The 17775-nt window shown below is 37.9% G+C and overlaps 1 protein-coding gene across 1 annotated transcript in view; it reads right to left on the minus strand.

The window, feature by feature from the left end:
* Positions 1 to 17775, minus strand: part of LOC124166109 (myocardin-related transcription factor B-like) — a 298259-nt gene that overhangs the window by 230043 nt on the left and 50441 nt on the right. The window contains exon 2 of the mRNA XM_046543755.1: positions 8698 to 8746. The gene's annotated coding sequence lies outside the window, so the exon portion shown is untranslated. The remainder of the gene's footprint in view (positions 1 to 8697; positions 8747 to 17775) is intronic.

The following is a 17775-nucleotide window of genomic DNA, read 5'->3' on the forward strand; positions in this document are numbered from 1 at the left end:
TTCAGATGATAAAATGAACTCCATAAAGATAGGAGAACAATTAGTAAACAAAACAAGAGATAATGCACGCAATTCAAAATTACAGGTCGCGGTACCTCGACTAATTGTCCAGAATAAAGCGTCTCAAAAAAAAAGTCACTTGCAAGGATATTTTTTGCTTAAACCAAGGGAGAAAGCATCGATATAACAACTGACTTGTCCAACGTTGCAGCGCATAAATATTTTAAATACATTAGGTATCTAAGAATCATTTTAGGAAGGAATGTGGGGTTACGGAAATCCTTAACTCATTCACCGTCCTGAAAAAAAACCGTCAACGACTCCGACGCTCCCATTCAGTAGACTGAATCGGATTTCAGTCTTATTGGGAAAGAGATTACCTATTGCGTTTCCCTGCTGTGAATGTAACTATGCACAGAATACGAAATTATTTTTAGGTCAGGCATTTTTAACCAGAATTCCTCATGCCATGCTGGTGATTATACTAAATTAATTCCATCTGCTACCAATTAACTCCATGCTTTAAGAACCTTGTACCGGCCTGCCGATTATGAGGAAGATCAAAACGCTGAACCGGTTCATCGGAAAACAGCACAGCCCTAGTTTTACGTATTTGTTTTGAATGGCGTCGCGGTGACGCTAGGAAAGTACTCGCATCCTCAACGACGCCAAAGTTCTCAATGCCAGAGGCACCATTAAACACGAGGGTGTCAACCTGAGACGAAGTCGAAGCCTAGCTACTTCAACGGGAGACATGCGCTGAGTGATACACGGACGAGCGAAATACTCGAGGCGAAAGTCAATCACCACCAGAGGATCACCCCAAAGATGAAATTACAATGTTTCAAGGAAGAGTACCAAGAGAAAAACCTGAAGAAAAATACGTTGAAAATTACTTTTTTGCCGGAGAAACATTTATATCAACACATAAGCTACTCTACTCGGACCAATCTCCTGCGTGTACAGCGCATCAATAAATTTCCCAATTTAAAACTGCAAGTGTAATACAATGGCTAAGCATTTCAGCAACGAGAGCGTGATGTATGCACCCACCTGGATTCAACTGTCGTAGCCACTAATTGCATCCGGTCACACGCGCCTCTTTGCATAGCACCAGCCACGCCTCTAACGCCATTTTAATGAGCTAGCGAAGGTCACAGTACATGAAACCTACGTTCTACGGCCAATGCTGGGGCCACAACATGTCTCACCTCCACCATGTAATTCGTAAAGTGGGCTACATTACAAAAAGAAAGGGGAGCAAACCTTCAACCTATTGTTTTGTAACAAACGATTTTGAAACCAACGATTTGTAACAAGCAATGTAAGTAGGTTGAATAATCACTTTTTAAACCACGATTGTATAATAATGGTTAATGCCGCACCGGTAATAGAATTAATTTAATCTACCGTTCAGCTCTAAATCTTTAAATGACCTACGACAAATATAATATTAATATTGGGATGTAAGAATTAAATTCAAGAAATGAACAAGACCCATAATATTCCTAAACACTGAATTCAGATGATAACGAGGGGACATTCGTTGGTGTCATTAAAAGGTTGAACAAGTATGAGCCGAACACTTTGACACCAACGCAACCTCGCTGATGTTTCAAAAATGTATTAAAGTAAACAATTAAATATCTAAAATTAAAAATATTACCCGAAAAATATAAGCCCCGCAACGCAAGAAATTCATCAACCCATCAAATACTTGTTTGAAACCAAGGTAACATTATATTAGCTGATGGAGAAATTTTTTTAATACTAAACTATGTAAAACTCCGGTATCATGAAATTAGCGTTTTAACTCGATGTTTGGATTGAAAGGAGGTTTCTCCAGTACTACCCTACGGCGTGAGAGCTTTCCAAATTCAGGTTAATCAAAGGGATCCTTCCATAATCCTTCTCAACGCCTCTACCAATTTTCAATAGTGTTCGGATAAATAAAAGATAGCGGATCGTAAGAGTTTTCCATAAGAGTATCCTTATAGGCTCAGCTCATAATAAAAAGATGCCTCTTTATTCATTACATCCCATTCGTCAACCACACAAGAATGAAAATATTGTAACGTATCTTTTATTTCCTCAAAACAAAAATCTTTTCCAGAGACTTGGAAGTTAGTTTCTACGAAAAAAAATCTCTATAATGCGGTATCAATTCATCGCCACCATTTCTCTGAGATAAACATTCACGCGAAAAGGAAACAATCACAACACATGCCCAGCAAACCATCGAAACAAAGACTTGACACATTCACAGAGCCATAAACGAGAGGGACCGGGTGAGAATGCTTTTAAAGGCGTCAAAGGGTCACACGCGGCTGTAAGCTCCGCAAAAACATACAATATACATTGCGTGACAATAAAGATTAGGCGCGACGTTTCCAATGGCTACGAATGAATGCGGTAACTTGTGACTTAACTGGATGAGAATTTACGCTCCGCGCTGCTCAAGGACAGTCCATGACATGACGTCGGAATATTTCAATGGCTTCGCAGAACAAGACAGTATTTCTGAACAGCCTGCGGAACCACCTTACACCCGTCTCCACCTCAGATGCTCCATCTTTGGACGAATTCGAACGGCGTGCGGAATGGCAAATGAGACGGACTCCCATTCGCCCTGACTCATAAATAGTCACTAGGAATGCGATATCTCGAAGAGGGCAATACCTTCATTTGAATGCAATCGATAAGCACCCGACGACACATTGAAGAAATTCGTCACATTCGCCGTCACGGGGAAATTAATCAAAATCGGCATTATATTCCATTGTTCATTCTTCGTGGAAGAACGGCTGGTTTTGTTATCACGGGGCACATCCTTCCATCTACGTGCTATGAATTAGGATGGTTTACTTGTGCATGAAATAGCTCAGCGCTATCGTCTTCAGTCGAAGAAATCGGCCATTTAGGTATTCAGAACCCTAAGGATTTAAGAGGACTCATCAATACTTCACCATCGGTCGTATTTTGTCATTATTTTCCATGTATTTCTGTTTTAAAATCATTTTATAACATTGACACGTTAAGGGTGCATAGAGAAAAACCTTAGTAAACATTTACCCATTTCTAAAAAATAACTTTTCAACAACGAAGTAAAAGTAATCGAATTACTGTCATCGACTACATCTCCGTTAATTTTTACTTGTAATCGATACATTTTTAAAAGTAATTTTCGATTGTAATCTCCTCCTAAGCTCGGGCGAGTAACAGAGAAATTTTAGTAATCAAAAGCAAAAATTTTAATTTCAAAGCGCGTGAATCTAAAGGCAGTTCTAACTACATTAACCACATTCACAGTTTAAGTTTTGGTAGAACAAACTTATTTATACTTAAAATTCCAAAATCATCCATTTTAATGTTTATCGATGATAATATTTTATTTTTATTATTTTATTCAATGGCATTACATAATGATTAAAACCCTGATTTGCACGTTAATACTTCCTGTTGGAGAGAATATCGACAGCGATTGCACGTGACAGGAGTAAAATTCAAATAACTGTAATTGTAATCCTATTGATTACTTCCTCAAAGATTGATTGTGATTAATTAAAAATTTTGCACCGTTAATATAAATTTCGTCAATGTAATTGAGCCCGATTAAATTTTTTCAATGTTTTTCCTATCCCTGGTAGTAACGACTCAGTAATTTTTCACACGCTTATTTAGCCAAACCTGATTCGACACTATCGGTCATTCTCAAGGGTACAACGATCGAATCATGACAACTCTTCATTCAAGAAAAGATTAAGGTAAAATTTTCAAAACGAAGATACAGGCATATCAAAAATATGCTCACTCCATTGACCCCGAAATTTTCTAGATGAAAGCGTCGGTATTACGCTGGCGCACAATGCGTCATGGAAATGAACCAATCGCGTGGTAGTGCTGCATCCCCTCAACACAGACGCACGCATTAACATCAATCCCAGTGGGCTGGCCTACAAAATCATATCAGATTCAAATCAGATTTACAATGCTAAAAACAGACACTGGCTATCCCAACAAGGCTATCCAAGGCTATCCCACTGTGATGAAAAATTGCAATATTTCACTCATTACCTACATGGTCACAAGTACTGGATGCGACTTGATTGACGTCACCCAGATCAATTTGTGTAAATAAATTATGATTAAGCTGGGGATTTTCAGTCTTGTCCAGTCAGAGATTTTTTTCTAAGGTTAGCACAAGTACCAAAATTACGAAATGCAATTTTCGGCGGAAGGTCCAAAAGAGAAAAATGGACGTGAATGGTCCATGGCAATTACACTTTACGGCTCTCAAAGCCATTGCAATGCAATCAATACCGGTCGATATGATTTCCTCGTAACGACGACATTACGCTTAATCCAACGTGCGTCTTACAATCCTATCTCAAACCATTTCCTTCCGGTATGAGGCGACCATTCGTGAGAAGAAAGCCCTTTTAACAATGGCGATAGCACAAGCACATCGTATGACATTCATGAGCGTACCCTCATGATAACGAGTTTATATCGTAAACAATTTCCAATAGACCTAACCACCTTATCTTCCAATCCAAACAAACGCTTTATCTTCTCATTCTTGAAACACGGATGAGAGATAAAATATCATCAAATCAACTACCCAATACGAAAATGATGTTCGGTAATTAAACTCATTTAATGCTTAAATGCCCTATCAGTTTCGATGCGGTGTTGATAATAAGGAACCAGATGCAACGTAGAGAAACTGAGTAGTGTTTTAAGTCTATTTCCTCCGGGGAAATCGAAAGCCTGGTCGTAATGCAGTTCACCAATAATATATTTTTTTAAAGTATGCATAAACGATTAAAGACACTACAGTACACATTCAACTAGTTTGGATTTTCACCCCGAAATTTCCAGAACTATTAAAGAAAGCTTGTGAACAGCCACCCCTGCCACGACAAGATTTCCCTTCTAAAGTAATAACAGTAGCAGCAAGTTGAAGATTCGCGTTTATTAAGTTTTCCACCGTACAGCTCCAAGTATTGTGACAGCAGTTTCGTCAATGTTTCTATCAGCTCGTTCAGGTCAATGAGGTGATTAAGACCTAAGACCAGTGACGTGGACCGCTGCAGAGGTGAAACCGTTAGACCATGATTTTCAACTTCACTACGGTGCGGAAATAACAAGCTAAAGCTCATACATTATCATCATCATCACCATTATTCATCAATACAGATGCGTGAAATTCGCACTCTCATTTTTATTTTATCGCACTTTCAATAACAGTTTATCGCATTTGGTAGCGTCTATTTTTTTAATTTAATAATGAGGTAGATGATGATAAAATGTGGTGAAGCACAGGCATATGACAAAATACAGAATATTTTAAATAATCATGTTGTAGAACAATAATAAATTAAGGAAAAGATATAGAGGCCGAGGTGTAGCTTGCCCGCGCCCACTTGTAGTTCGCGGCCACGTAGAGTCCCAGCCAACTAGCAGCTGGCCAGTCGCTCACATGCGCTCGGCACAAAATGTACGAATTTTGCCGTCGAAAATGCAAATTTGCGTAAAAATATCATAAATGTCCAGTCAGCGCATCTATGTCGCATTTATTTGCACACATCGCATCTATATCGCATTTGCGAAATCCACGCCTCTCTATTCATCAATATTGAGATTTTTTGACGCAGCTCTCTGTTCTATTATTATTTCTTATATTTCTTATAAGTATTTCTTCTCTTTTAGATCCTATGACTTATCCTCAACTCATTCGGGGAGGTTACTTGCCCTTCTTCCCTTCCGATATGATTGTTTCCATCAAGCCATCGTGCCTCAATGTGGCCACCTAAGGTCTTCTCCTTGTTGTTTTTAGAAGAATCTCTTTTCTAGTCTTTCTAATCTTTCTTCTGAACACTTCGTCATTGCTTACTCGGTCGATTCATTTCATTTTAATCATTCTTTGCTAGCACCACATTCCGAATGTCTCCAATCGCGACCACTCTGTTGCTAACAAAATTCACTTACTCTTGGTTTACTTTGTGGTATTCCATTATAAGTTGTTCCTGGATATACACAATTACTTATACCACCTATTTTTAATCAGAGCGCGACCCGGGTTTCAATGAACTATCATCATCTTCATAATTAGTGCCTGAAGATGATGATGATTCATTGAAACCCGGGTCGCGCTCTGATAAAAAAATCAGGGGTATAAGTAATTGTGTATATCCCGGAAAACTTAGTTTTTGTATCTTTTCGCTATTATTAATTTTTTACTTAAATGATTTTCTACAAATACGTGTTGACTGCTATTACATATGTGAGCTCGTCTTTATAACGTCCATTTTATTTTAACTAGTATAGCTGCCATTGTGATATTGTTATGGTGGTATTCCTGTCCTTGGCCAGTTGGAATATTTATTGTAAAAGTTCGAGCAATTACGTTTGTTGATACAATCGTTGATCTTTTACTCTGTTGCTGCCATCGTCCAAACATCGCTCCCATAAAAAACATGCTCCATGCCTATACTTATTTGAAAAAATTCATACTCTAATGTAGGTTTTATACTCCGGTCAAGAGAAAAATCCGTAGGCCCGTTTATAAATACACCACCCAGGAGGGTATTTGACCGGCCCGAATCATGCAAGTAGCACACGCATACTAGCACATGAATAATCCAAGAAAACGAAAGTGGCACAAGTTTCATTACAAATAGGAAGGGTGGTGTGAGGCAAGGAAGCGGGAGGTGGGGGGGGGGGGGAGGACGAATAAGTGGGCAGAAGAAGAAGAAGACAGATGAGGACGAAGGGGAAAGGGAAGTATATTTGGAAATAGGAGAGAGAAAGAAAGAGAGGAAGGAATAGAGCGGGAGTGACAGGGAAAGAACAACGAGGAAAACTCGACCGCGGGAAGCTATAAACAAGGAGAGGGGAGGGTAACGAAAAGAGCAGAGTCCCCCCCTACCCCCTTACCTCTACCCCCCCCCTCCACTTCACTCCCCCTACCGAACGCTTTCCCGCCCGATTCAAAACAAACTCCGAGCGAAATTTATCGCAACGGTTACGACGACCGCCGTTTACCCAAGGAGCACAGCTAAAGTGCGAACCGATGGAGTTAAACTCAATGTTACACGCGACGGAAATATGAAATCTTCGGAAGGATACGAGCAAAAAAACATCGATTGGTCCAACCAATATCAATTGAAAAATAATAAAAATGAAGCAAGTATATTCTACGAGGCCACGCGCACGAGTGAAAATATACAATACGAATGGAATTTGCCATGAAAAAATATTTGGCTTAGCCGGAATTCGAACCCCGATCTCAACATCTCGCGCCGTTAAACCCATCACTGTTAATAATGTACATGAATGGTTAAACCACGTTAGGAATTCGCACTGGAAAAATATGGTCCAGTGGGGTCATTGGGTACACCTGACCTAAAATCTGGGAATCCTGGTTCGAATTCCGGCTAATAGTCCGATCAAAATAGACATTGACCCTTGCATAAATTACCAACAAGCTGAAAATTTGCATGAACCTCGAGGATACCACTGTAATGAAATCCTGAAAAGTCCCCATCGATCCCGAGTGTGCAAAAAATTTTATTCAAGGTCAAAGGTCACAAAAATGAGTTTTTTGCATTTTTTGGCCAAAAGGTTGGTTTTCTGATAAAAATTACCCAGACCAAAATAGTAGATCAGAAAATTATTTACAAAATTGTCGCATCACTTTTTTCTCTAAGATTTACCGTTTCTGAGAAAAAGCCATTCGAAAGTTAGCTGGAGATGTATTCTCCGTAATATGCTTGGCTATATTGTTACCCTCTCCGAACATTATTGGACGCGTAACTCGCATATTGGTTACTAGCTCTCACCTGACCATCCGCCAACAATCTGGACAAAGGGTTTAGTTTTAAATATTCTCTCTTAGTCAAAGCATGTGGTCAGTGCTAGAACTATAGGTTAAAGTTTGTGCTATATTTAGTTCTTAGCAAATTTTGGGCATGGCTTCATCTGTAAAATAAACTTTGCCTGCAAGTGAAATTGCTACTGCTAATCGTGGCTCAAAGACGTTGATTGATGCAAGTGCTGAAAGAAGCAATGACTTCATTAACTATAAAAAAAAGCCAAAACATTTTCTCCGGGGGCACCATTCGTACTCGAAAAGTGCGTTTCAACATTAGAAGCGCCATGAAATCAAAGGAAACAGCAATTTCCTTATCACACCGGTTAAAGAGGAAGGAAGTCATAATAGACGCCAGCAAATCAAATTTCCAGCATTAGATAAATATAGGAGGAAAATCGAAGAAATGTTTATGGGAAGAAATAATTGCCGTATACTGATATTCAAAGTCGTACAAACAGAACGAAAACTACTTTAATATCAAGAAAGGAACGCGTGTAAGACAATTTCATCCTATTTTTTTTGCCAAATGATCAATTAGTGAATTAAAGTACAGCACGGCAACAACAACCAGATAAGATTAAAGGAAACGACCAAGACCATGCTGCGGCATGAATGACACAATGGATTGCAGCGGTTGAGAGAATCATGTAAACTGATGAATTTCTAGATAGCTCCTCGAAAGATAAATAATCTGATAACGCGTATTGATGGGCATTATATTAATCACAGGAAATAGGATAAGTATGTGCCATAAAACGACTAAACGATAAGTAAGAGATGCTAGACTCTCAAGATAGATATGGACAAAAATATATACTTACTCCTAACGCCACGGATCCTCAGCTGTTAACAATAGATCGGATTTCCATTCTGAAAAGAAGATAAAAATAATTGAAATAGGCTTAATACAAAATAATTATAGCATTGATGTCAAATCACTGTTACGCATCACCAATTCAATGCAAAATATGACACAATACAATATATAGGCAACCCAGCTTTCAGTGTTTTCCCATATTGAACTAAAGAAAATTGTCACACTATGAATTGACTTGTCAGCAGCTTCCACTTTGTCCTCTATTAACAGCAATTCCTCTGCTGTTCCAATAACGGTAAATGAAAGTTTTGTAATCGCGTCATTACCGATTGGAACTTTCTGCCCCTTGAGAATCTTCTTATTTAGGGTCCCTCAGTTTCTACAATCGCTGATTTTGAGTGACATCAGAGTAATTATGTACGTCCACTGATTTGGATAAAGTACGAGTATATAAAAATGTAGGCATTTATACTGTGTGCGAAAAGTCTCGAGAAATATTTATGTACGTCGGGCTAAGGAAACACTATCTTGCATGAGTTAAGGTCTTCAATTTACATATATCCATCACTGCAATCTTCTACTAACATTGCATTATATTTCCGAATGAGAATCAAATATTTTTCTGACGACCTAGAGAATATTTTTCACTGCCGTCAATAGCACTGTATTTATTTACTTATAAATATAAAAAAGATGATAATTGTACCTTCGACATCAATAGACTACGATTTTGTTGCACAGACCACCATAAAAGTAGGCTCATTTAAGTATCATTTCAAAGAGAAGGCTTTTACACTATCTATTCTGCTATACTTGACAGGCCCTCAGGTCCCCCTTCAAGTCTTCCGAAGGCTGATACTATTTACAGTCGGAAAAGTACTTTAATACTTAACAGGAGGCTTAAATGCTATAAGTAATGCACTTACTTCAGCGGTTTCAACTTCACTTTTTACGAAGTACTTTGATTCGATACAGCTGGCTGGAATTTTTTTAGTCGACGCCAGAAAAAATGAAAATTCCAATTCTTAACATTTATTTTTTACTATGCCACTTATATATCTGAAAATAATGTTCTTACATTAATAACATAACACTCCCAGCTTTAGCATATTTACTTCACAACCAGCGATAATAATAAAAAAAAACTTCGACATAGATAACTGGTGAGTGAGTTAACATGAATCACTTTTTTCATTCGTATTCGTACATTCGAAGCAACATGAATACCTTATTCTACTCCGACTACTGTTTTATACATACAGAGGTTAAGAAAAATGTACGTTATATACTCAGGCAGGATGTCTGCCAGGTTTTTCTGGTTACAAATACATTTGACGAATTGTTATCTTCTTCGCAGTGGAGAGCCACGACTCTCCTAAATGTCATTTTAAATCAAAGGTCTCCGAGATTATTTTTCGAGGGCCCGCATAGTTCAAGAAACGAGCTTACGTAACAAGATGCATGGCTGGCAGGCACAGAGGTATTGGCGTGGGACGGCCAAAAAATTCAGGAAAATAAGTGGGAGGGACCGACCCACTTGACTTCCTCCATACATTTTCTTATTCAGGTCAACAGCGAAACACAACAGATGGGGAATTATTAAATCCATCAAATCGGAAGGGCATCAAGAGTACATATGGGAGAGAATATCCGTAGAGGGACAAAAATTCAAAACTATAAGTTAACAATTCGGTATAAAAATTAAGCTTTCTTTAATGGAAAGCATCACTCCCTTTTGACTGGTCGTATAATGTATTTTATCGCGACGAATAACCCCTACCAAACATGTTGTACCACTATAATTCGTTGTTTCGGGCGTTACTTCGTGGAATCTAAATGACATAATGAAATGCCAAAAACAATAATTCCATGTAAAATTAAAACTGTACGACCTAGGTTTCGACGTGAGATGATGATGAGAAATTATAAAGTTTATGTATTTTATTATTGCTGTAAAAAATTGAAATTTTCAAGATAATTAGACATATTAACGCCTGCCCACATTTCAAATAGAAAAATTTTCATCTCAGAAAATGCGGAGGTAAAACTCTAAAATTTGAGATGCTTGCAACTGTGGAAAAGGATCCGCAACGCATAACCTGGAAATTTCAAGATGATAAAGCAAGTTTTAACCGATTAATTCGTCGCAACTAATTACTGGTTGAGCGGGAGTGATACGTATCCTAAAAATTAACCATGTCGCCATAAATTATCGAAAATTCTAAGGGTGAACTGTGCACGTTATCTCATTCAGTACTCACGACGTTTGGAAATCTAAATATTTTAAACTATTTCTGCATGGTAATTAAAGTTAAAATCTTGGTTTAAAGGTTTCCGCAGCGATTAGATGCACTATTACATTCCATTTTTCGGGTGTACGTCTGCGTGCTTAATATTTTAACTCGACGTTTCGTTCCTCCTGCTGGGAACGTCGTCAGGAGACTGAAGATGTTAACATTTTTCTCTCACACCGTTGGTAAACTGGTCCATTGTTGACGTTTTAAAGAAATTGTTTTTTATTTTATTTTTATTTACTTTTTTAAACCCTTCACAACCAAGATCTTTGACCACTGATCTTTTGATTCTCTGAAGCTCATAGCGATGAAACGGTAAAATACTACAACACCAAGAGACAGAGGCAATGAATATATGAATTAAGTTTTCAGTACAAGACTTGACTCCCATGACTTTGTCCAAAATATAACTAATTGGCATAATATTTTAGGACAATAATTTCTAAGAAATAAATTCGTCTTGATTAACCAATGGGACTTGTCACACTTGACACTTACAAGCGTTATCTTGAATAATGGCCCACCTCGTGCACCGTAAGGTAATAAGGTGCAGTGGGACATCATTAAAACATTTTCAGTAAATAATTAACGCTCGGGGTCTTCTGCGTAAGCAAAAAAAGTGCAAGAAATTACTTTTCAGCAAAATGACAACACTGTTCACCTCACCGAGCTATCGATTAGGAAAATGCAAGTTAACGTTGTGGAGATCCCAGCTTTGACTACACCGTAAATCTTGGTTCACCAAACTTACCCTGAGGAAGTGAATGCACGTCGGAGGATAAATTAAGAAGCTGCCACCATAATACTACGGCAGATATTTATGACGTTTTCGCACGGAAGGCAAATAATTCTCAAATGTTATAGACTGTCTTAAATAACGACGGGTAACTCTTAAATAATGCCACCCACTGCGGATAACTCCTCCGCGATAAAATGAAATCTTACAGTGCAGTAAACGATGACGGGAGAAGAGATACGACCTGTCGAGGCACAAGAGTATTACTAGCCCCTCTGCAGTCGAGCACTTGGCGAGTTATTCACGGCAGCGAAGGAGAGTTATCGAGCGAAATGCAAAATCATTCGCCTCTCACCACCGTGCCCTAGAGGAATGGATGAAGATAAGATCCCAGACATCTGAGGGGAGTTAGGAAAAATAAGAACGCAACGACATCCACGCCAACTTCTCTTTTTTCCCGAAAAAAAATCATCACTTTTATCTAGAGCCTGTTTCACATCTTGAACCAGCTCAAGTCATAGTATGCACCAGATATTGAGGGCAGAATGCTGTGTGACTGCAGCAGTTTCAAAAGGCTTCGCACACGATTGCTGAACTTGAGTTGGTGAAAGACAAAGGGGCGGTGTAAACAATTATTTATTGTTACAAGGAAAACCGATTCAGGGTTCCCACTCTAACTTAATTATAAAATTCACTGTTTTTTCCAGGTTTTCACGGTCTAAATATCATAAAATGCACGGTCTGTTGATAAGCCATTTAGGCAGAAATATTGACGACGTAACAATCACCGCCCGCACGTTAGCTAAAAATTTATCAACCGCGACAGGCGCCGTGAATTCAAATGTAGCAACGAAAGTGCTACTTCTCAAGACGTCACCTATCGATATCAAAATGTAGATGAAGCTTAAGGTTGTGAGTGGCAAAATGGACGGAGCAGTGAGGTAGGGAAGTGTCTGATAAAGATGTGTCGGATTTTTCGCCAGGGTTAATGAACACTTTGTTTGCCGGTCTTCCAATCACAGGCTCAAGATCAATGTGTCATCATGGAACAAGGCACCAATAATTGCACTTCGAATATACGTGTGGAGATAAATGTGTCTCTATGTGGCTCGGCCTTAAAAAATGATTTAAATATCTTTTTTCTTTTTTTTTTTGATCTGTCAATTGTAGTTCTTTTTCTATAAGTTTGAGAGATTTTTAAGGTTTTATGAAGAAATTCACGGCTATTTCCAGGTTTTTTCACGGTAGACGAAATTCACGGCTTATTCACGGTTTTAAGGTTTTCACGGTTGAGTGGGAACCCTGCGATTTCTATGTAATAATTTATGACTGAAGCGTCCCGGTTTGCCCGGGACAGTTTCGGTTTAGACCGCTTTTGAGGGCGTCCCGTCGGTTTTTTAATATTCTCTACCATGTCCCGGTTTCGTGCAAAGATTGTAGAAATTGTTTTTACAATGACTGATTATAATAGAAGGCGTAACACAATACGGAAATAAGAGTTTAGTTTGTTAAAGAAAGAAAAAAAAATAAAATTATACTAATACAAATACTCTTAGTTTTGATTTTACACAGAAAAAGGCTATAGGTTTTCAGACTTCAAATGGGGACCCTCCCACCCCGGTGCTAAGATGTTTCAGACTAGGCCAAAACACTTATGGCCGCCCTATTCATGGCTATCGGTGTTTCCTGATAAGAGCGCCTTCCGTTCAGTCCCACAATCGTTATTGTGAAAAATAGAAACATGGGGCATTAAGCGTGAATCACGAGATAAAAAATTTCAAAGGGAATTATAAAAAAAAAAATACACGCGCGAACGAGCGCCGGAGGCCATTCATCCATCTTAAATGGAGACGACTACAATCGATAACCCGTGATTTTCTATCGACGAGAAGAAAGTATAGAGAGTAAGGGCTTTCAAAAGAAATACATTAGTGCCTCCTCCAGAGAATTCTGCGGGGGATGGAAGGGAGAGGTCGAGGGGAGGGCATTAGTAGGTTGGCGAAAGCGGGAAGGGCTAGAGGAGGGGATGGCTGCAGAGATAACAGTTGATCACAAGAAGGCATATTTCCACAATTTTCCAAATATCCCGAAAATAAAACCTAAGACCAATACTTTTTTTATGCGCAAACATTCAATAGAAAAATATTGCTCTAAGAAGACGACCTCGATAAACACACAAGCATATTAAAACTTAAACTAACATTACATACAGATGATCCATTGAAGACTTTCGAAGTCTTAACTGCAAATAAACATTTTAACAAGCATAAAAGATTTTTTTCTCGATAGACCTCGACGCTTTTACGTTATTACCTAGTCGGAAATAAAAATCACGCGTCAAAGTACTCCATTTAATTATTTATAGAACTGAATTTAGTTAAATTTGCCACTCATCCTCAGATTTTTAATAATAAAAAAATTACAAGAAATCATTAAGATATTGACTAGAAGTTAGGCTAGAGATAGTACTGACTTTTAAGAGACTTTTCCCCAGCACATTACAGAGGATAATTGCTCTCCATGGTACTGACAAGCCAAAAGGTGGGATACAATAATTTCCAATAAAAAATGTCGAATTATTATCGAATCTGCCAAGTAAGGAAGGTACAGCCAGTGAATTAGGAGGTTGATAAGGGAGGTAGAGATAATTTAGCGACCTGCTCTAATCGAATGATTTCTAATTATCATAAGCCATAAATTAAGCACTTTTCCAAATGTTAAAAAAATAAACATTTGTCACCCGTCATGGAATATTCAATTCACTGATGTTAAGCAACATTTAACATCCCAATAAATATTGTTAAAAAAATTATCCAATAAAAGGTGCGACGGACAAAAAGAGACTCAAATAAAAGACGATTTCGAAATATGAAAGATCGAATTCTTACAGCTTCAATTTAATAAGGAATAGGAAGATTCGGTTGAACATCATAAGATAGACAGATCATGAATATTTCATTCTATGAACATCAGCTACCTACTATGGCTGACAAATAATTCCAAAAACCCCTACCTTCGGAATACATCAGAGGGTTTGGTATAAATTGTTGGAATATTTTTTAAAAGTTAAATATTTATATTTATGCATCAAATGATTTTATTACTCAATTGCATATTAGAATAAAATTCTAAATCTTAAACATTAATCCTTTGAAATCACTTCACTTTCATAGGAATCGCAGAAATATTTAATTTACCGACCCATGATTCAACTCTTCACTAGTTATTTTGAATGTCCTCGAAAACCACCTGTAAAAAGATGTAACATAGGGAACTTACTAAAAAAATATCTATGGATAATTTTAAAGTGAAGTTATTTCCGAATACTCCAATTTTGTAAGGGTAGCCTAAGAATGTATTATAAACTGAGAATGTAATTATATTCGGGCAGTATTTCGATGAAAAGCTGACCATAAGTGTTTGATTAAAGAAAATTTTTAATCTTATTTTTTCGAATTTTGCCAGTCCAAAGGCATTTGGGACTTTCGAGGGACAGCTGAAGGGTCAGGAGAAGGAAAAGAGGGGGCTCTCGAAGGAATCAGCATTCTGCTCTCAACGCCGTGCGCGCCCACTAGTTCACGCGAGGCACATAAGAGACACGTCCACGGCTATCCTCCCCTTCCTCAGCCTCCTCCTCCGCTCTTTAAGAGCCGTGGACCAAAAATAAACGCGAGATGTGACTGCGGCCGTGGAGGAAAGGGGGAGGAAAAGAGATGAATAGCGAAAGAGAAGGGAGGAGGAAAGAGAGGGAGAGAGTAAAAAATAATGCTGCAGCTGCAAAGTGGAGACCGTGAATGGTAGGCACACGACAGTCACCACAAACACCTGAGACCGCATATCCGCGGCATTCGAAACTAGATAAATACATGCAACATTCCACGAAACAGATCCTTAGAGGCAGCTACAACGAAAATTTTAAGAAAATAAAAGACGGTCGTTACATTTATTTTATCTTATAAGAGGTACTTAGCACTTTTTATTTGGATATGTGAATGAATGACAGCAGAAGATGAAATGAGAGAAACGGCTGAACTTTCATGCAATGATGAAATTCGCCATGAAAAAAAATCATTTGGCTTAGGCGGGATTCGAACCCGGATCTCATGATTGCCAATCACCCAAGCAATCTTTAAACACTAGTGAACTGTCACTACATATCTTTCGCATGTGCTAGCCTTTTATCGAAAAATTAATCCTAAGTCATTGTGTCAACAATAAAATGTATGCTGCAATAAGTAACGGAGGCATAATTTAAACGCATACCTCGTTTTCTCACGTTGAGCGAAAAAGTTATTGTGGAAGGCATCATCATTGAAGTATTTTTTTTTAGGAAATTGAGACTGCGTTCTTCTCCTTCGAACCAATAATGAATATCATTGATCATTAGTTGTTGTGGTATCTTGTCACTTACTGGACAGGTCATTTATCCTGGGTATTTCGTAGACATGAAATTCGCGTGGTACACACAAACATTGTGCAATTGGGATTCCTCAGCTTAAGACGCAACGCGATCTTGAGTGCGTGCTAGAAATATTTCCCTCGTGTTTTTCGTATGATTAAGCAGATACGTCTGGCGACACTCATTTCGGCAGGATTGACATTGCAAAACTCGCGTGGACCCTCTCGTGTTAACCTCTCACTACATTCAAGGCGATTTGTCATTCCTCTTCACTACTAGTTGTTGCCCTTCAACTCTCTCTCTCGCGCATACTACTACATTTTTTCTAAGAACTTGAAACTTTCCTTAACCTTCCATTTTCAGTTCTTTACGCGCTTTCCCTTTTTTCGCCTATTGTTCATAACTATTTTATTCTTTTTGGAAACCTTAAAAAACCGTGAGAAAACGAAACATGTGTTGTTTGGAGTTCTTTCATAATATATTCAGAAATCGGTCATTATTTATAGAGGTTTTTTTTCTGGCATAATGTGGTGGAATTGTTACATATTATTTAATTAAAAGTTACAGCCAATTTAACACACGATTTAATTTCACTTGAAGCCGGTCGTGAAGCAAAAGTACAGTAAATGCCGAACGCTGCGAGTAACTTTTTATTTATTAATCAGTGATGACGGTCGGATGAAGACAATTCCTGGAGGACAAGAAAGCCTCATATTAGTGATGCATGATATTAAGAAGAGAAGAAACGCGAGGATATGAAAAGATAGTCTTAACTACTGAGAGCTGTGTGAAACCAATACCAAGATTGTTAACGAAATGGTTGCAATGACAGGAAAAAAACTAAAAAATTATTGGTGGTGCTTCATGGAAGGGAATTTTACGTCATATTTTTAGAAAATATGTCACAAAGAACATAGAGCATGGTTTATTTTCAAACCATTACTTTTTTAGGATCTGGAGGCAACTAAATCGCTATTTTCTTTCAGCTACCCTATTTTGACTTCGATAGCAGCATTAACATGGTAACTAGCAAAAACAATCAGAGCAAATATTATGAAAATATTTAAACTTTTCTCGCGGTTCCACGCGGGTGATACATCCACAAAATAAATTATGAAAATATTACAAAAAATACAAAAAATAAATTATGAAAAAAACAAAATTTGATTTTGTCAATCGATGATATAGTCTTGGAGTAGCTGGTGCGAATATGTTAAGAAAATAAACGACGTCCATTTCATTCGTTTTATCTTTTGAGAGGTATTTAGATTTTTTATGATCCTCGATAAAATAGTCGCAAATCGTTACGACGCAATCAGAGTTGCAATAATTCATCTCAAAGGCGACATTTCAGTGGAAAGGCGATGTAGCCTACCAGGATGGAAAAAATCTTCGATTATAAAGAGCAGTTGCACACAATTGTGCAAGTTTTGGATTTAAATGCAATCTAAAAAATCTAATCCGAATAAAAATTAAATCGAGAAAAATATCTAACGAAAAAAGGTAGTCTAATTTAACCGAAAAAACCACATACTTAAAATAATTTTATTTCCAAAAGATATTGGAGGTTTTATTCTTACCTCTCCTGAACAATTCACCTGCAGCAAATCTGTAGTTCACCTTCATTTGTGCAAAAAATGAGACCTTTCATTA

The sequence above is a fragment of the Ischnura elegans genome, chromosome 9, assembly GCF_921293095.1.
Source record: "Ischnura elegans chromosome 9, ioIscEleg1.1, whole genome shotgun sequence".
Classification (NCBI taxonomy): Eukaryota; Metazoa; Arthropoda; class Insecta; order Odonata; family Coenagrionidae; genus Ischnura; species Ischnura elegans.